General features: G+C 50.5%; 1 long non-coding RNA gene across 1 annotated transcript; it reads right to left on the bottom strand.

Moving 5' to 3' along the window:
- Window positions 1–9,153: 9,153 nt before the first annotated feature.
- LOC103565391 (uncharacterized) lies at window positions 9,154–19,013 on the bottom strand. Its single transcript, XR_548280.2, has 3 exons — window positions 18,889–19,013; window positions 13,741–13,839; window positions 9,154–10,048 (listed from the first exon to the last, which is right to left on the bottom strand). It is a non-coding gene; the product is annotated as an uncharacterized lncRNA (long non-coding RNA).
- Between the last annotated feature and the right edge of the window lie 787 nt (window positions 19,014–19,800).

Below are 19,800 nucleotides of genomic sequence, written 5' to 3'. Positions count from 1 at the left end.
CAGGGCGTTGCCCTAGCAACCAGCACGCTTGACCTGCCCTGCGAGTTCCCCGCCAGCTTGGGCACAGGAATTTCTGCCAGCCGCTACAGTAAAGAAGCGGCGAGCCCTAGGTGCTAATAGAGGCTGTCCCTGTGGGTTATCATGTCTCACGTTATAAAACTCTCTAAGATTGGATATTTATAATGGGCATGAATACTGTAATTAGAGAAAATGATGAAGATATAGTTATGTAAACAAATACATTGTAATAGCTGTGTACATAACCCATTCCAGTAAATAACGTAAAAAGGCAACTCCGAAAAGGAAGCGTATGTAATTAAATCCTGTAGAGTTCGGGGGCCAGTGTTGAGAGGGGAAATGAGAAATTCTCCAGAAATACTTAGGCAAAATAAGGCCTCATCTGGTGCCCGGCTTCGTCCGCCGCCCCTAGATGACCGCTAGGACAGGAGGCCAAATTCACTTCCTAGTGACCCGCCTGGGCCCTGCAATTCCAATTGTGCAGGGACTGGAATGAGAAGGCCCAGGGCTTCGCTCAAACTGGCTCACCGAATCCTTTGCACTCTGCGGTGCTATCCCCATTTTGCGGAGGGGCACACTGAGGCTCTGAAAGGTTAAAGTATTTGCTGGGGTTCCCCCGAGCCGGGCTCGAGAGGAGGAACTGCTGGAGAGGGTGGCTTCCCCGAGCCCGGTGCCATAGGGCCGTCCGAACCCCTTGCCCAAAGTGGACTGTGTGGGGTTGACAAACGAGCCGAGGGGGCATGGCAATGCAGAGAGGTGTCCTCGCCCGCTGTGGCTAAAGGAGTGTGGGGAGGGCGGATGCCGCGAAGCAGCCGACCCGCCCCCGCTGCGGGGAGAAGCCAGCGCAGAGAGGGCTGCGCGGAACCGCGGGAGCCCCGGGGAGGGCCGGCAGGGCGGGGCGCTGCCCCATCCCGGGGGTCCCAGGGCTGCAGGCCCGGCTCTCCGGGGGCTGAGGAGGAGACCCCGCTGCGTCCCCGGCCCCTTCTCGGCGCCCGCAGCCCGCGGAGCCGCCAGAACGGCGGGCCTGGCCGTCTGCCCCGAGCTCCGCCCGCTGGCCCCGCTCTCCCCAGACGGCCTCATTAGCGCGGCCAGGGCCGGAGCCGGCGGCGCGGAGGCGAGCGCGGAGCACGGGCGGGCGGGGCGCCGTCTGCCCACGACCGGGTTTCGGGAAGGGCGGCCGGCGGTTCCCGGCCGGAGCGGCCGCCGGGGCCCGCCTTCCCGTCTGCTCTCATCCCCAGGGCCCCTCCCCGCCTGTCTGCATCCTCCTCCCTCTTGCCCTCGTGGGCGACCCAGCGGGTCTCGAGCGTGTGTGGGGAAGGGCGCCCCGCTTCAGCCTGCTGAATTGGCACCAGGGCACGTCAGACACCGAGACTCCAGGGGCCTGGGTCCAGCTAGAGGGCGCACACAGAAGCACAGGCCCCAGGGCTCTGGCGGAGAGGGGACGCTAGCCACACCTAGACCTGGCTGAACAACAGAGGTAGCACGGCCAGGCCCTCGGACCCCATTTATACCACCCTGAGCGGCTCGCCCCTCTCTCGCCCCGCGCCCCTTGCTTTCCAGCCATTGGCTGGCAGGCGGGCAGAGCTGGTCGGATTGGCTTGCATCCAGACAGTGATGGATGGCTCCCCGCTGACTGGACCGCGGCCGGGAGGGTGTCTGCTGGGCAGCACAAATTGGTGAAGGCGGGGCCAGCCAGGCCTGGGAGTCGGGTGGAGGGTGAGCTGGGGACCCGCCTGAGGCTCAAACTTTCTGTGCCCTCAACCTCCCTTTGAAATGCTACAGAGAAGAAAAGCTTACCTCCGAATTCTCGGTAGATACCCTTTAACTCTGGCAAAGTTGAATAATTTACCCAAAGCAGGTTTGGCACAACCCTATGGGTCTCCTTTCCCCTCCAAACTGGGTCTCGTTTATTCAATAATATTCGTTCATTCATTCAATCAAGTGTCTGACTGTTTGCCATGAAGCCAGGCACTAGGGAAAGAAAGGGAGGGAGACTGATGAGTTCGTGACCGGGCCCAGATATGGCCGTGGCCTGGGGGTGGAGGGGTGAAAGGAGAGAGGGATTTGAGAGCTATTTTAAGGTAAAAACGCCTTTTAAAATCCAATAGTGTTCTCTATCTTAATCTGAGGGGTGGTAAAAATTCACAGACCTTGCCCTTAAGATGTGTGTTCTTTCCCGTAGGTAAGTCATACTTTGAAAAAAAAGAAAAATTAATCAAATGGCTGCCAAATGTTACTCTGTCATCAAGATTTGTACGGTCGTCATCTGCTTCCTACTCTCTTTCTCATCTCTATGAGCTAAAACTGGAACATATCTTAGATGAAGATCCAAAGAAGTTAGTGATTAGGAAACATGTGGACATTATACTGGACGTGTAGATGAGTACTGTCCCTCAAAACTGACTCTTACCTAAGAAAAACAGTATTGACAAAAATAATAGTAGTGGTAAAGTAAAGTTTCTTATGGAATAAATTATTTCAGTAGATATTTACCAACTGGTTATTCTGAACCGGGCACCTTGCTGGGGTTGGTGGGAGTTTTTTACAAACGGGGAAACTGAGGGCCTGAGAGGTTGGATCATTTGCCCCGGGGCACCGAGGTGAGATTTGAACCCATGTTGGTCTGACTCCATTGCCCGCAGCTCTTTGCCTCAACCACAGGGCTAAGAGCTTGTCTTGTCTTCTGAAGGTAATAGGGAGCCATTGAAGATTTTCAGCTCTGTGTTTTGTGCAAGGAACTCTGCCAGCAACATGGAACATGGATTGAAGAGGGAAATAAGAATTTAGGGTCAGCATATAACCCACAGAAGGCAATCATTTTCATTACAGTCACGTCTCATTCTTTATCTAAAACATTGCTACCCGGCTTAACTGATGATCTTGTCACCAAAAAGTTTGCAAAAATCAAGTCCACTCAGAGTTTGATTACTTGGTGCTTTTGAATTAATTCAGATAATTACAGGTAATTATTTCAAATGAGGCCTTCCAAAGGGACCACTTTGTTAGGGACAATGATTTGATCATGTAGGTTCTGAAAAGTATGTTAAAAAGTAATAAATCCACTTTATATCTTATATATCCAGTGCATTCTTATTCTCCTCACCATCCCCCACTCTGAAAATAGTTACCCACAAACAAACAAAAACCCCAGACCCAATGAAAGAAAAAGAAGTAGCAAGAGAGATTTTTTTTAAAGATTTGCACCTGAGCTAACAACTGTTGCCAATCTTTTTTTTCCTGCTTTTTCTCCGCAAATCCCCCCAGTACATAGTTGTATATCTTAGTTGCAGGTCCTTCTAGTTGTGGCATATGGGATGCTGCCTCAACGTGGCCTGATGAGTGGTGCCATGTCTGCACCCAGGATCTGAACCAGCGAAACCCTGGGCCGCTGCAGAGGAGCCCATGAACTTAAGCATCTGGCCCCAGGGCCAGCCCCGCAAGGGAGATTTGATTCCATTCGACCAGACCCACAATTATCTTTATCCAGACACCTGATTTTTAAGGCCTTGAATGCATGTATCTTCTTCTCATGGCTGCCAAGGAGTCCTCATCCAGGAAAACTTGATAGAAGAAAACTCTGAAAGTCCTGGAGGTTATGCCCCTGCCTCCAGGCAACAGCTTCTTAGTGACGGACAGGGCTCCCTGGGGTGTGTGTGTTGGGGACATGTGGGGTAGATATGTGGAGATAGGCGTTCACCAATGGAATGACTGGGAAAGACTAGCCTCAGCTGCTTCCAGAGCTCAGTGGGTTAGGGACCATCCCTATCACCCCGGAGGATTTAGCCCTGTGTTTGGAAGGTTGGAGAGCTCCTGGAACATTCTCTCCTAAGAGATGGCTGGGAAAATCCAGAATCCAGAACTCGCTTCTTGGAAAACAGATGAGATTAAAAGAACTTCTGAGGGGCCGGCCTGGTGGTGCAGTGGTTATGTTCCCACGTTCTGCTTCTCGGAGGCCCACGGTTCACCAGTTCAGATCCCAGGTGCGGACATGGCGCTGCTTGTCAAAAGCCATGCTGTGGTCGGCATCCCACGTATAAAGTAGAGAAAGATGGCCGTGGATGTTAGCTCGGGGCCAGTCTTCCTCAGCAAAAAGAGGATTGGCAGTAGTTAGCTCAGGGCTGATCTTCCTCAAAAAAAAAAAAAAAGAACTTCTGAGACCAAAAAATATGCCAGTGTCCTCTGAATGGCAGCAAGAAACGTCGGCTCTCACAGGTTTGCCCAGAAGATGGCGCTGTAAGACAAGCCCCACTTCCATCCTTCCTTGCCCAGCCAGCAGGATGGGGCAGTGGAAGGGCCTGCAGGTACCAGATCTAGAGGGCATCTCTACCACCCACCCGACGGCGGTTGTCCCATGGTGCCGAGCATGGGAGTCCATTCCTAGAGATGCCCTAGGACGCAGAGCAGAGCCTTGCTGTGAGGGAGTCCCATATGAGAGGTGTGAGCACCTTGGTGGGGAGGAGGAGGAGAGAGGCCCTGGGAACCTGCGACAATTGTACTGAGAAAATAGGGCCCCTCATGAATACTCTGTCAAGAAAACTAGACACCCCTCTCAATCGACGACCCCACTCCCCAGGGCAGCTGGAGGCTGGGGAGAGGGACCGAGGGGTTCGGGCACTGAACAAGGTTTATACTCTGAGGTAGGAAAAGGAAGCTGGGTGGTTCTGGGAGAACAAGCCTCGGATGAGGAAAGTGAAACTCAAAGGATGACTAACCCAATGTCGCAGAGGTGACGAGTGACAGAGCTGGGACAGGAATGAGAGTTTGCTGAAACCCTGCTCACCTCCCTCTGCCCACTGCCCATGCTTTCTGCAAGAGCATCAGAATCTAACGTTTATACATAGAAATCCCATGACAAGGAGTGCCTTCCTGGGCAGTTAAAAAAAAACTAGCAGGGCTCTAGACTCAAAACCCCAATTCACATTTTTCTTTGCATGTTTTCAATCAGATTTATTAAGGTATAATTTACATACATTAAAATTCATCCATTTAAAGTGTACATTTCAATGAATGTTGGCAACTGTATATAGGTAGTTTGTACAGTTTCTAGGTACACCAACTCCAATAGTGTTTCTAAAATAACGAAACTGATAACTGAGTGCCATCAGCTGCATTTATTTTCAAACAAAGGAAGGAGAATTGATATACAAATGCGGAATAGCTCCTTGTACAGGTTTCTTTTACTAGGACTTATATAAATAACTTGCATTTGTCAAGTTCTGTAAAAGAACTCTGTCTCCTCCACATAGGTAAACTCATTTGCACTCCCTCTCGCTGTGAGTAGGCAGGTACTGTCATCCCTGCTTGACAGGTGGGCAAGCTGAAACTTCCCTCTGGTCCTGAGAGCAGAAGCAGTGAGGTCCGAACATAAGTGTGGGCTTCACTGTGAAAGAAGGCCTCTCTTCTGCTCAGACACCGTCCTGGACCCAGCGGGCCTGCTCTTCCTATTTGTTCCCTGTGAACCCAGAACGTTTGCTGGAGCCAGCAAGATGGAGCATCATGACTGACAAAATGGCTGGGATTAGGCCACTGGGTGGGTGGGTGTGTGAGTGGAGGAAAGAGATGGAGAATCAGACACACTTCCCCAGATTCCAGTGGAAACTTTGGGGGCAATATTGAAATGAATCAGGGAAGGTAAGAATCCTGGAAAACCTTGCAGAACACCGCACCCCTCTTCTGCCCCCCTCTTCCAAGCAGGATTAGGATGCAGGAAGGCTGCTTTTATGCAACAAGGAGGAAGCAAGTGTTTTCAAAGCCTGGGGAAGCATGCCAGGATGCTAGTCTAGGCACAGAACTGATTTCCAGGGCCTGAGATTACTACTACTCCATCCTGAAAAACTGAAAAAAAAAAAAAAAAGAAAAAAGTGTGGATCTCTTAGCTCTGTACCTGCTTTGCTGTGGGGAGGGCTTTTGGAGTCTCCTTTAAGTTCTATGTGAATAAATTGAGAGGATCTAAGGTGCAGCAGGTGAGAAAGGGACAAAGAGGGCCTGGGAAGGCAAGCAAGGAGCAGCAGGGGAGAGACGGGGCGGGAGCTGAGAGAAGCCCAGGGTTAGTTAGGGAAGGCCTTTGCCTGCCCTGCCCTGCCGTAGTGCTAGTGCGTGTGTGCACAAGCACCTTCTCCAAGATGGGGCCCTCCAGAGGATGCTCAGCTTAAAATCCAGACTCTGGGCAGCAGCAAGGAGACGGGCGTTGGCGTGTCCCAGGGCAGATCAGCTCAAGGGACCTATTTGTAGAGTCAGAGGCCCAGAGGCTGCTGTGTGCAAGCTGCTTAGGGCTCTGGGTCACAAGAGAAATAAGGAGCTTCCCTGATGGCAATCCTTCTCCTCCTCCACTTTCTGACTAGTGTTTTCCTTCCACCCCCTTAAACCTACTGAATCCCTTAGGCAGCTGGGATCAACATAAGCTAGAGGCTGATCCGTGTACAAGGGAAATAGGGGAGCCTGGAAACTGCAGAACCTGGGAGACGTGTCCGTGTACAGGGCAAGTGAGGGGAGCCTGAAAACAGCTGAATCTGGGGAGATGGAACTACCTAGTGAGAGAGCAAGGGGGTTCTGGAAACTGCCGAACCCAGGGAGGCCAATTTGTGTACCGGGGAAACATGGGGGAACCTGGAAACAGCAGGATCTGGGGAGACAGTTCGTGTACAGGAGGGCAGAGAGAGAGAGAGAGAAGCCTGAAAACAGTCGAAGCTGGGGAGGTAGATTCGTGTGCAGAGGGAGCAAGGAGAGACTGGAAACTGCACAATCTGGGGAGATGCAGTGGCGTACAGTGGAAGCTGGGGCGGCCTGAAAACGGGCCTCAGGAGATGGATCTGTGTGGTTGCAGGGGGCGAGCCTGGGGAATCTGAGGAAGCAAGTGGGGCAGGGAGACAGGCAAGCATGGGAGTGGAGTCAGAGAGGCTGCTGTGTGGAACGGGGACACTACCCCTTCCTAGTGGCTTTGAGCTAGACTCCCTCAAAGGCCCTTCTTCCAGACAGGCCAGGGTAGGGCAGGGTACAGGAGCCGATCGCCAGTGGGGACTCAAGAATTGCATGGCAAGAAGAGAAGGGTCTTTGCGGCCCGTTGCTGCACTGGTCCTAAAGGAGCAAAGCCTGGAAGTCCCTGGGGGAGCTGAGGAGCTGGGAGTGGGGGATGAGGAGGTTGAAGGAGCCGTGTTCCCTGCCCGCCCCCCATCACCTACCTTCTTCCCCACCCCTCGCCGCCGACAGGGACAGGCCTCTTTCTCCCTTTCCACCAACCAGCCTGACCTCTCCCCTTGGCGGTTCACTTCTGAGTGACAGACAGACAAAGCCAGAGCTGCAGACAATCAACCCCCACAAAAGCTCCCTCCCCACCCACCACCCCCAGAGAGGCCCTGGGCTAGCCAGGGCCAACGGGAGCCGTCACTCCAGTGGAGCTGCCTTCAGGTGACAGGCCTTTAGCAGACAGGGTGACAACGGGCTTGGGAAGGCCTGAGATTTTTGGGATTCTGCCTGTGCCTCTTGGAAACCAGAGTTTCCCAGGCAGGGAGTTGCCTCTGAGAGAGGAAAGGGAGGGGCACCTGAGGCCAGCATAGCAGAAAGCAGCCTAGTTGCACTATCTGCTAGCTATGGGATCCAGTTATGGTCCCTCTCTGGGTCTCCGTTTTCTCATCCATAAAATGAAGGACTGGTCCAGACCTCTAAAGGCCCTTGCAGCTCTAACATGAGGATTCCTAGTAGACTCCGGAGAGAGCCCAGAGTAGCATTTCTTCTCATTCGCTGATGCTGCTGAGGACTCTGCGGGCAGACATGGGGAGGAGGCGTGCATTTTGGATGCTGTGGGAGTCTTTAAGCAAGCTTTCCCTGGTGTTGATGAGAACTTTGCCACTTCTCATCACTCCGAGGAGGTCCTTCCCTTCAAACAAAATTATTTTTTGCTCCAACCACGTTGGACTTCCTGGTTTATGATGTAGCCTGGAATGCGGAATCTGCACCCAGAGGCTCATCTCCCTGTCCCGCATGTTTTGTGTTGCTTCCATGGTGGCCTCTGTTATTACCCTGTTTCTCCTGAAGCCAGGGATGTTTAGAAAGGGGGCTATGTTTGGGATCTTATAATGAAGCCTCAAAGTCTCAGGGAAAGGACACTTCTCCGACAGAAAGATCTCCAGGTACCCCAAGGCCCCGAGGCCTCATAGCCAGCCTTTGCCCACTACCAAGCCTGGAGAAAGGACATGGTGCGTCACTCGAAAGGCTGCCTGCTGGCCGTGCTTCAGGGATCCCCTGCAAAAGAACCGCCCTCAGCCCGGAGCATGGAAAGCGTGCTGTGTGTGTGATGAGGCCGGGGTCAGAGTAATCACAGCCGAACTCAGGCCAGGCCTGCATCATTTGAGTACCTGACCTGTGCCTCTCCACTCCTCCCCTTAGTCTGAGAAACCACTGGGTTTAGCACAAGGGGCATAGCTTGGACTGATGCTCTGATCACTCCAGAAACCCTCCCTACCTCCAGTCTGGGCAGAAGAAATCATTCCTAGCACTTTCAGAATCAGAACGGAAGAGTCCTGCCCAGGTAGAGGAGGAACGGGCTTGCCTTTCCTCTCTCAGGGACCTCAGGTCACCTGTCTCAAGATAACCAAGAAGGGGGAGGAGGAGAGGTCTCCAGGGGACAGTGCTGGGATTGGGACCCTGGGGGTCCAGTGCAACCAAAGATGGCCTCAGGTACACAGAACCTCTTCCCAACTGGGGGTAGTCATTCCTAAACGCGGGAATGCAGGGCATCTCTCCCACTCTGCTTTCCTCGGCACTATCAGGGATGCACCGGCAGCTCTTAATGAGTCCCAAGGATGTGGGAGCTGGAGGGGGTAGTGGGCTGGGCAGAGGAGGGTGGGCTCGTCTAGGCCGCCAGGAGGGAGGGGGGAGGGGATCTGATTAGAATCCCGGCCGTATGGCGAACGCTGCCGAGATGGAGGTAATCACTGAGCGGGCGAGACAGCGTGCTCAGCGACAGCAGGCGGCCCGGCCGTCGCCATGGCAACCGCGGCCTCCGGGGCGCGCGGCTCGGCGCAGCTCGGCGTCCGCGGCGGAACATCTGCTTTGCACCGGGCTGCTGGGAGCCGGGGGCGCGGGCGCGGCTGCTCCCCCCACCCCGCAAAAGAGAAACAAATTAGGCCAACTGTCCAATGAGGGGCCGCAAATGTATTTATTAATGCGAGGGAAAGGTTGTTCCGGAGCGCAGTTTGATTAATGTTTGAGTCTTCAGCTTGTCAGTCTGGTTTTGTCTCCCGCAAAAGGGGAAAGGGAGGGGTGGGGTGGGGGGCTGGAAGGGGAGTGGGGAGGAGAGAGACAACAAAGCGGGAGGGGATGTTAATAGCCAAATAGGCTCTTTTTCATGTTTCCCTCAGCCTGCCACCCTTGATGGATGGCTCAGACAGAGACCGGAGCGCATCAGGGAGATGCGAGCCCCTCCGGAGAGCTGGGGGGAATGGAGGAGAGGGGGGCCGCTAGAGGCTGGCTGGGGTCTGTGGAGAGGGAACTCCCAGAGGGCTGCAAGGAAACGAATAGCCCCAGAAAACGGGCAATTCCTGGGGAAACCGGAGGAAAATTGCACAAACTGTTTACAAGCCTCCCTGTTTGCCACCTCTGGGCCCCGGAGCCAGCACCGGAGGTCGGAGGGTGAGGGTATATGTCCCCTTCGGGTTACAGGGAGGGCCCAGAAGCTCTCACCCGCGGAGTTAGGGATGGGAGAAGGGAGGTGGGGAAAAGACCATGACTTCAAATTCTCCCTCTTTCTTTCTTTTTTCCACTGTTCTCTTTTCTTCGCTCTCCTCCTCTCTGCCATATTTCCCATCTCCACGTTTTGCTCCATCTTCCCTCCTTTCTCTTTGTCTCTTCTTCCATTGTTTCTTTCCTCCATCTTCCCCTCCTCTCTTAGCGACATCAGCTGGCTGTGATAGGTCCGCCTTGCTGAGCTGTCTTCTGTGAACACCTCTGAACGCATGTATCGCTTCCTGGTTTCTGTCTCTTCTTTTCTGCAATCATGGGGGAACTGAGAGTCCGTTGGAACCCCAACCTTGACCTGAATTATGAGAAAACACAACTCTACTCCTTTTCTGCCCTCCTTACCAAATCCTCCTCAGCCCCAGCCCACTAGAAATGTGGGCTAAAAGCTGAAAATTACAAACTTCTGGCTGGGCCTGGATTCAGAACCCAGGAGAGGGTCTGTCAACTCAGACCGTTGTGAGGTCAGAAGCTTCCTCGTTACTCTCCCTTGCCAAAACACAAAATAAAAAGAAGAGAGTAGGGGCCGCCCCTGGCGGAGTGGCTAAGTTCCCGTGCTCTGGTTTAGCCACCCAGGGTTTCACTGGTTTGCATCCTGGGGACACGGCACCACTCATCAAGCCATGCTGAGGTGGCGTCCCACATGCCACAGCTGGAAGGACCCACAACTAAAAATACACAAGTAGATACTGGGGGGCTTTGGGAGAAAAAGAAAAAATAAAATCTTAAAAAAAAAAAAAGAAGAAGAAGAAGAGAGTAGCTTTCAAAGACTGGGCCAAATTCTAAAGTGACTTTGCAGCTGATTTTATCTTCTCGTTCAAGAATGGATTGAATGTGCATTTCCAAAGAGCTTTGCAAGAGTGAGGTTATTAAACCCTCAAAAAGCTGCTGGAGCACATCAGAGCCCCACTTTCCTTGGAAGATTCTTATTCCTTATCATCAGCATCACAATTATTATTCTTTAGAGTCTCGGGGTAGGGGGAGCATTCCCTTCGTGGCCGTAGCACGGTGGTTAAATCCAGCGCTCTGAATCCTGGTTTTTCCACTCACTATCTGGATGACCAGGGGCAAATTGCTTAGTTTCTCTGAGCCTCAGTTTCCTCATCAGTAAAATGGGGATTATAATTGTCCCCAGATCACTGGGTTGTGGAAGGGATAAATGAGATAATCCACAGAAAGTATAGAGCACTGTGTCTGATGGTTATTATGTGCTCAATACATGTTGGCTCGTATTTGGTTATAGACCCTTTTCAAACAAACTTCTTGATCACTAGCACTGAACATGCGTTGTGCTCCAACTATATAAATGACATTACGTTAAATATAAGACGGGAAGAGAGAGAAACACAACATCTGCTCTTGAAGCATTTACAGTCTTTCTTATGAGAAAGAGTGGATGCATTAAAATTACAAATCATCTAAGAAGTCATATGCCAAGTGCCAAATAAATAGTATAGATGCCAAATGCTTTCAACACTCAGCTCGGAGGGAAGGGTTGCAGGACTTGAAGCTACGGGTCACCCCAAAAGGAGCCGTGGAGACCAGGTGTCTAAGGAAGCGAGGCGTGAAGTGGAGTGGAGAGGGGAATGGACCACAACAGCAAAGGCCAAGAAGATGGCTTCTCATGGATGAGTGAGCCTGGCTGGATCTAAAATGGAAACTTGAGGAGAGTATTTAACCCAGACATTTGGGGATATATATATATAGGAGAGAGACTGGAGACCAGGGAACCAGTATAGTATGACCTGGACCAGAATGGACAGGATGGAATAAATGTGAGAAAGGTGAAAAAGTTTGGTGACTGACAGGGTGTTAGGAAGAGAGGGAGGAGAGCGATTAAGCACTAAATTCTAAGGCTTTGAACCTGGGTGCGGGGAGGAAATCGACAGCACCATTGTTTGGTCCTCATTACCTTGAGTTCTGGTGGGAGTGCAGGTTGCCTTAATTTAGCAGGTCACTGTACAGCCTGCTGCCATGCGCTTGTGGATGTGCTTTCCTATTTATTGGGTGTCCATTATGGATGAGTATGGTGGGAAGTCAACGTTATCCATCCGCCATCAGTCTGACACATGTTTTGAGTTGTTAGGAATTGATTATCCTGCACATCTTCATTTGCCCACCTACCTCCCTCATGACTGACCTTAGAGGTTAAGAGTTCATCTTATGGCAGTATAAATAGCCCTTTTTGGGGGCTAAACCTGGGCCTCAGCTCCAGCAGCCCAATACTTTAACAAATGAGCCAAGAAGAATGTGCCTATCATATAGGCCCTGTTCTCCAGGAGCTGAAACCCTAAGATAGTGTGCAGTTTGACTGTCAAGGAATGAGGCAAATTTATAAGCAAATGCCCTAGGAGTCAGTCCTCTCTCTGAGGCTGTTCCCTCCAAAGTCATCTGACCAGGCAGCTGCACTTGTTCCAGATGCTTCTGTGGCTTAAAACATTTGTGAAGGCTTCATGGGAGTTACCTTCAGAGTCTGCGGCACATTTATTTTGCTGTCCTCAGAGGTACCAGATCTTCATCCTTGGAAGGTGCGATGGTTTGTTTTTCTTAGGTTGGCATTTTTCAAAAAAGTTTCCAAACTGCTTTTAGCAAAGTGTTGAAATAAAACCATAGCTTCCTGCCAAAGAGCATGACAACTGAATGCCATGTGTGATCCTGGACTGGGGGTGGAGGGAGGTGGGGGCGGGAATAGCTATAAAGGACATTACTGGGAAAGTTGATGGAATTGGAATATAAACTGTGAATTACATAGTAGTCTTGCCACAATGTTAAATTTCTGGATTTTGATAATTATACTGAGGTTGTTTGTATAAGAGAATGCTTTTGTTCCTAGGAAATACATACTAAAGTATTTCGGGGTAAAGGGACATGATGTCTCCAGCTTACTCTCAAAAAGCTCAGAAAAAATATGCATATGTAAACATGTGGATAGACAAGGATAAAGCAAACGGAGGTAGGTGTAAACAGTGATGAATCTGGGTAAAGGGCATGTGGGAATTCTTTGTACTATTTTTGATATTCTTCTGTGTCTGAAATTTATCAAAATTAAAAGTTATCAAAAAACCAACTATAGCCTCTATTTGAAGGAGAGAGATTCATTTAGACATTGAAAATATGTCTTCATATCCTTCAAAATAACCCTCTCTCAGGAGGCACGACAGTCTTTAACACTTTCGGGGGATCGGATGGAGACATGGCAGACAAGCCCGTCATCTGTGGCTGATGCGGAGCTGGGTAACATTTTGGGTGACAGGCTCAGGATCTAAGACCTCGGTAGGAAGGGAACATTGGCCCAAATCAAACTCAGTGGAACATAATAATGCTCCATCAGTGTTAAATTGAATTAAGTGAGATGAAGTTTAAAAGGGTTAAATGATATGTTTTATGTTTATCACGAAAAGTATCAACTCAATAGGGATGAGGACGACATGGCCTAAGGGTGGCATATACCAAAACAAATAAGTCCAGTTGACGGCAGCCTCAACATGCTGGTAGGATATGGAATCTACTAAGATCTGTGGTTGCCATGAAAAATTTTAGATTCTGAGATGCATTAATGAAAATACAATCTCCAGAACAAGGGAGGTAATAGTCCTTCTCTGCTCTGTGCCCACTGAACTTAATGTGGAGCATTCTGTTTGGGCCTGGGGCAGTATTTATAAAGAAAGGCATTGCTAATGAAAAGGCGTTCAGAGAAAGAGAACAGTGAGATTCTGAAAAGAGAGCATTTCAGGAATAGCTGAAGGAATGAGGGATGTTGAACCTCTGAAGTGTTCCTGTTGGCTGGCTTCTAGACATTGGATTCGCATCTGAACTGGGGAGGAATGTTTACACATTCTCCATCGCTTCACGAGGTGAAAATAGGACAGAAGGATGGGAACTGTAGGGAGAAATAATTTTCTGAACGTTAAAACAGTCTGGAGCCAGCCCTGATGGCCTAGAGGTTAAAGTTCGGCCCTCTCACTGCTTCAGTGGCCCGGGGTTCCTTACCGGGTAGCAGAACCACGCCACCCATCTGTCAGGTGCCATGTTGTGGTGGCAGCTCACACAGAAGAACTAGGACTTACAGCTAGAACATACGAGCAGGCACTGGGGAGGAAAAAACAAAGAGGAAGATTGGCAACAGATATTAACTCAGGGTGAATCTTTCCCTGCAAAACAAATAGATAAATACATAAAATAAAATAAAATTCCATATCCTTTCTCCTTAAAAAACAGTCTTGCAGGAGCCAGCCCGGTGGTGCAGCAGTTAGGTTTGCACATTCTGCTTCAGTGGCCCTGGGTTTGCTGGTTTGGATCCCAGGTGTGGACCTGGCACTGCTTGTCAAGCCATGCTGTGGCAGGTGTCCCACATATAAAGTAGAGGAAGATGGGCAGAGATGTTAGCTCATGGCCAATCTTCCCCAGAGAAAAAAAAAGTCTGAAAATAGAAAGGAGTTACCTAGTAGGGTAGTGAGTTCCCTGTCACTGGAAGTATTCAAAGGAGGATATTATCAGGGCTACTGTAATAAGAATTCTTGCAGCAGGAAGGGCCCTGGGTTAGCTAAACCTCTCTGGCCCCTTGAACTCTGAAATTCTAGGCAATCATGTGTCTGTTTAGAAAAAACAACCCACCAACCTCATTACTCCATGGTCTCTATTATATCATGTTTACAAAAACCGCCCACAAACCCACTGCTTGTCTGAGGCTTGGGAAGCCTGACGAGGAGCCTCCTCATTTTGAGTTCCCTCTGCTTCTCTGGCCCTGCTTCTATTCCAGTCTCCCATCTGCCCCTTGGTTGCCTCTGCCCAGAACTTTCCGTATCTGCTGCAGAACGAGACTTCCCTCGAGCGGTTTGTAACGATGAAAAGTCTAGGTGATAGACCAGTCTCCCCACCTAGACTGACTCTAACCCACATTTGGCATTTGCTCTCAGAGCACACTTACTGCATTCGAGGAATTTGTTTGGGATCCCAGCACTCCTGCTGAAGGTGGCAGAAAGCCGGGTAAAGGTGTGTGAGTTCTAAACCCCAAATGAAACTAACCCCGGAGGACGGACAGCAAATCTTAAAATCAAAGGAAAACAGAGATAAGAAATAGGCTCCTCTTCTCTGCGATGGTCTCCCCGCAATTCTTTTCTGTTTTAATCACAGGAAGACTGATTAGTGAGCTGAGGAAGGACCGGGGAAGAAAGCAGATGAGTTTTATCTGGTTGGGGTCTGCCTAAGCCGCAGCCATGTGACTACCTGGCTGACCTGGGGTCTCCATCATGTCCCTGCCTGTCCACAAGACGGATCAGGCTGCCCTTCTCTACTGCCCTTCCCCCCGCCTCATTCCAGGAGAGGGTTGCTAGGATAATTATAGCCTACTTGTTTCTCTCTTTCCTTCTCTCCTACTCCTTGGGGTCATAGAAATTTTTTGCTTTCTCAGGGGACTAAGAAACTTCTTCAACACTGTGGCAAACTAGAATCTGGAAGGTTCCCTCCAGCAGAAATAGTGAGGTTAGACTCTCAGAAATCATCTTTCATTTTTCACCCTGTGTTAACGGGGAACCTATTGCTTACCCTTCATCTCAGCAACACAGAGCCTTTCCCCAAATATTCAGGCCCTCTCTGGCATCCACAAAGCTGCTCCCCTCACAGGGCCCATGTCTCTTAGTGTTGGAGTAAACAGACTTGGTTTGAATCCCACTTCTATCTGTTGCAAGCTCTGTGACCTTGGGCAAGTTGCAAAATCTCTCAGAGCATCAATTACTCCACTTGTAAAATGGGGATAATTATACCTACTTCACAGAATTTTTGTAAAGATTCCACAAAATAATATACATAAAGCTCTTAGGCAGTGACGGGCAAAGTAAGTGCTCAAAACCTGGCAGCTCTTACCCCTTGGGCTCACATCGGTCTGTGCTCAGTGGACGAAACAAAAGGAGATGGTAAAGGTTAGAGAAACAAACCAGAAAGGAGACTCAAAGAAGAGATGTTGAAAGGGATAGATTTGGTTAAATGCAGGAGGGATGCAGAGAAGGAGAAAGAAGACTGGGAGAAAGAAAGGAAAAGGAGGGCTCACTGGAGACTGGCCTCCAGAGAAGGAAAGTTGGAATGGATGGAGTGAGACGGAACAGGAGAAAGGGCTGGACAGACAGCAGATGGGAAAGGAAGACGAATGACAAAGATCAGGGAGAAAACCCAGCTGATGTGAGACAGACAAGAGGTCTGGGGAAGATGGGCAGAAGGAAAAGAGAAAAGTGAGGAAGGGTGGTCAAAATGAGAGGCAGGACAGACAGACTGAGAGCGAGTGGGGAAAGCATAAGACGGACAGACAGATGGCAGGGACAAGAGGGTGCCCTGGGTTGCCTGCATTCTGCTGTGTTTACCAGCTAATTGAGTTAAATTGTTGTCAGAGATGTAATTAAAGGGTAGAGAGAGCTCTCTGGCAGGCCCGAAACAGATGGAGGGGGCTTTAATTGGTAATTAAATTCTTCCCTGGCAGCTGAGGAAGGAGCTTGTGCTTCAGCCTCACAAGGCCACGGGTGGCCTTCCCCCCACTCCTGGCCCCTCTCGGGGGCTCTTTGGGGAGGGGGCTGGGTCTGCAGCACACCAGCAGCCTGGTAGGCGGGGAGGTCTGGTAACTGCAGGAGAATGCCAAAGCAACCTTTTTCTCTGCCTGGGCTGGCTCAGCTCCCCCGGGCTCGTCCAAGCAAACCCACCCCCATGCCTGCCCCTTCCTGACCTTCTCACTCCCACCCACCAAACTAGCATTGACCAGTGAATTCCTACATGGCCCCTATTGCTTCACTTGGGATCCCAGGGAAGAATAATGGGCCCCGCACACTGATCGGCTTGGGAAGGGTTAGTTGGTTTAGTCAGGGACCCAGGCGGACCCATCTGTTGGCATGGCTCCCATGAGCCTCTCAGCATCTGCCCCCTCCCCTCTGCCCTCCCTTCCAGGAGCCACTGTGCAGAGATTCTGTTCTGCCTGGCACATCACTGTCTGGCGCTGACTCTGCGCGCCCATCCTCACCTTCCCCCCACGCCCCAGCAGCAAATAAGACAGGACGGGATCGGCAGCCTGGATGGGCAGATTGGATAGGCTCTCAAAGATGTAGGCATTTAGACTAATCAGCTTGCAACTCCAAAGCTCAGTTTGACCTGCATTTCATTGCAGGAGGACCCTTGGGATGGCAGATTTCCCCGAAACCCACATATTCTTGACATGTTCCACTTCAAAGAAAGAGAGAAGTAAAAAGAGAGCAAAGAGGCAAAGCTTTTAAAAAGAAAGCTGAAAGGGAAGTTAGACAGAAATAAAATCCAAGACAGACATTGTGGGATTATTGTAAAATGCATGGCTGACTGTGAGTCAGTAATACCGCGCTGCTCTTACAAAAGCCAGCTCCGTGCTGGATGCATAAATAAGGAACCTGGGGTCATTCTCTCATTATAGCTCAGCTGATCAGACAAAAGTTCTTTGTCTCGCTCTGGGCTTCATGGAGCCCAGAGAGTCATGGAGGAGCTTAGAGGGGTTTCTGGGAAGCGCCATAGAAATGACAGAAAGGTTCAGGAGGCACAATGCCCAGCTGTATGGATTTTCACTCGGTTCATCGAGGCCGCCTCTACTGTTTACCTTCAGCTCTGCACATGCTGTTCTCTCTGCCAGGAACTGTGCTCCCCGCCTCCCATCTCCCTTCCCGGTGAGACCACAGCCTTGCCCTCATTTCTTCAGGACACTATCCCTCACTCCATCTTCCCTATCCCGACATCTCCCCTCTCCCAACATCCCAACGTTGCTAGTTTAATTCTAACCCTCACAAGGCTGTAAGCTCAAAGGCCAAGGATTGTGTCCATTTTGTTTACCTGCTGTCTCCCCAGCACCGAACCTAGGACCTGATATTTTTGTGGAATGAAGAAATAAACCCAGAACATTCAGCAGGCAGGCAAACTCTGAAAGTCATCAGTAAGGTTATTACACAGACGAGAGGGCTAGAAATGCAGCCGAGAGTTAGGTTGGCTGTAGGGAAGAACTTTTTAAAATCTTTCTATATTTGCTAAGGGAGAATAAGAAATCTCTTTTGGAAATAGAACGAGGACAAAGTCTAATTGACGGTCAGCACTGATTGTTGCCCTCCATCCCCATGGAGGGCAGCCAGGAGGGTGAATTTAGTGGCACCCAGACACCAGAACCCCTCCCTCCCCCACTGGAGATGTTTAAATCAGTGAGTCTAGGGGCAGGGGCAAGAAATTGTATTTTCTAAATCTTCCCAGGTTATTCTGATGACTGGCAGAGCTAAAAACCACTAGATTAAAGGCCAGTTCTCTTTCAGCTACAAACATTTGTTTCTCTTTTCTTTTGCTTGCTGGCCATACCCCCAAGCCCCTACCTCCACCACCACCTGCCACCCCTGCAGGAACAAATCAGTCCAGCTGATTCTAATAGGCCTGGAAGGAAGCAAGCTTTGGGAATATTGACCTCTGTGTTCTTCCCAGAACCTGGGCGAAGGTAGAAGTGAAAGCTGCTTGTCCAGGGGGCCCTTTCACCACAAGCTGAATGAGGTTATGGTCCTTGGTGACTACCCTCTGCTTGCCCCATCGAAAAGACCAAATGATGAATATGATGTTAACCCTGTCTTAGCAGCTTCCTCCCACAAAATGATACTGAAATATAAAGATTGTCACAGTCAGGGACTGCTGGAGCTAAGGATCAAGCGCTGCGTTTGAATTCTGGTCTCCGGCTCTCCTGGGTGGCATCATCCCCACCAGACACTGATGAAGCCCATTGGGCTTTCCCCAGATGGCTCCAGCTCTCTCTCTACCTGAAGGGACCCAAGTGGTACATCACTTCCTTTCACCCAGGAGGTCAGGGGGACAGTTGTGGGGAGGAGAGGCCAAGCGAGGAGATGGGTGACATGCCCTCTCCCAAAGCAGTTTCACCCTCCTGCCTCCCAGCGAGAGACCGTCTGCTGTGAGACTGCTCCAGAGGCCACCAAAAGGCCTTGGGACCTATAGCATCAGCGACTCCCAGAGTTGCTTCCTGACTCGTCAAAGCCGATTTGTCCACACCACCAAGTCTTGATTAGCCAAAAACAGTCGTAAAACCCAAGCCCCTTTATTGTTCTTCCTTCTCCCTCCTGCGTCACCTCTCGGTGGCCCATTACTTCGACTCACAGAATTTCGAGCTGGAATGAATCTCAGCCTTCTTCTGATATGGCAGTTTTCAAGTCCTGGGTTTGGGCAGAGCTTGGTGGGGAGAGGGCACTCCTGCTTCAACCAAAGCAATTCTGCTTTTCTCTGTTTTATGTAAGACGTCAGAATTCTTGTCAGTCATGTGCTGGTTAAAGTTTAACAGCCGGCTCTCACTGGGGTGGTGGTGGAGAAGCCCCGATTTCTAGCATTTGCCACTTTCCATGGTGTCAATACTCCCACCAAAGCCCATTTCAAGTTGCTAACCGGAAGTCCCGCAGTGCAAAGTGGGGAAATGCACACAACGAGCTCTTGGGAGCCGCGTAAGTCAGCAAGTCCCGGCACTAGTTCTGGTCCTTCTATTTAGAAGAAATGTGAAGGCGGTTGTCTAGCACTCCTTTTTAAAGACGAGGCAAATGAGGCCCAGAAAGATTAAAAGAATTGCTGAGGGTCACACAGCTAACCAGGACCAGAATCCAAGCCTCCTGACCCCAAACCTCCTGATGCCGATGCTGCACTACAAATCCTGTACAAGGCAGCTGGGAGGGGAACCAGAACTCATTGCAGGCGGCACTGAGGCAGCGGCTCTGGGGATGGACTGGCCGTGGACGTCAGAATAAAGGCCTGAGGGTCTTACAGCCGCCCTTTGCTGGGTATCCACTTGGTCCTTCTCCTTACTCTTCATGGGGGCAAAGACCTCTCAATATCAAAGCCTCAAACTCAAAGAGCCCTATTTTCAACCATCCTCATTCACGTCCTCAGGGAGTGAATTATTCCCCATTCTCTCCTAGGATGAAACAGGGAGCATCCTCACCCCCCTTTCCCCAAGTCAGTCTATCACCCAAACCTACTAAAAGCCCTGGGGCAGCGTGTTGTGTATTGTTGGGGGTGGGGACG

This window comes from Equus przewalskii, chromosome 10, assembly GCF_037783145.1.
Source record: "Equus przewalskii isolate Varuska chromosome 10, EquPr2, whole genome shotgun sequence".
NCBI lineage: Eukaryota > Metazoa > Chordata > Mammalia > Perissodactyla > Equidae > Equus > Equus przewalskii.
This window is presented reverse-complemented; position numbering and strand designations above follow the sequence as displayed.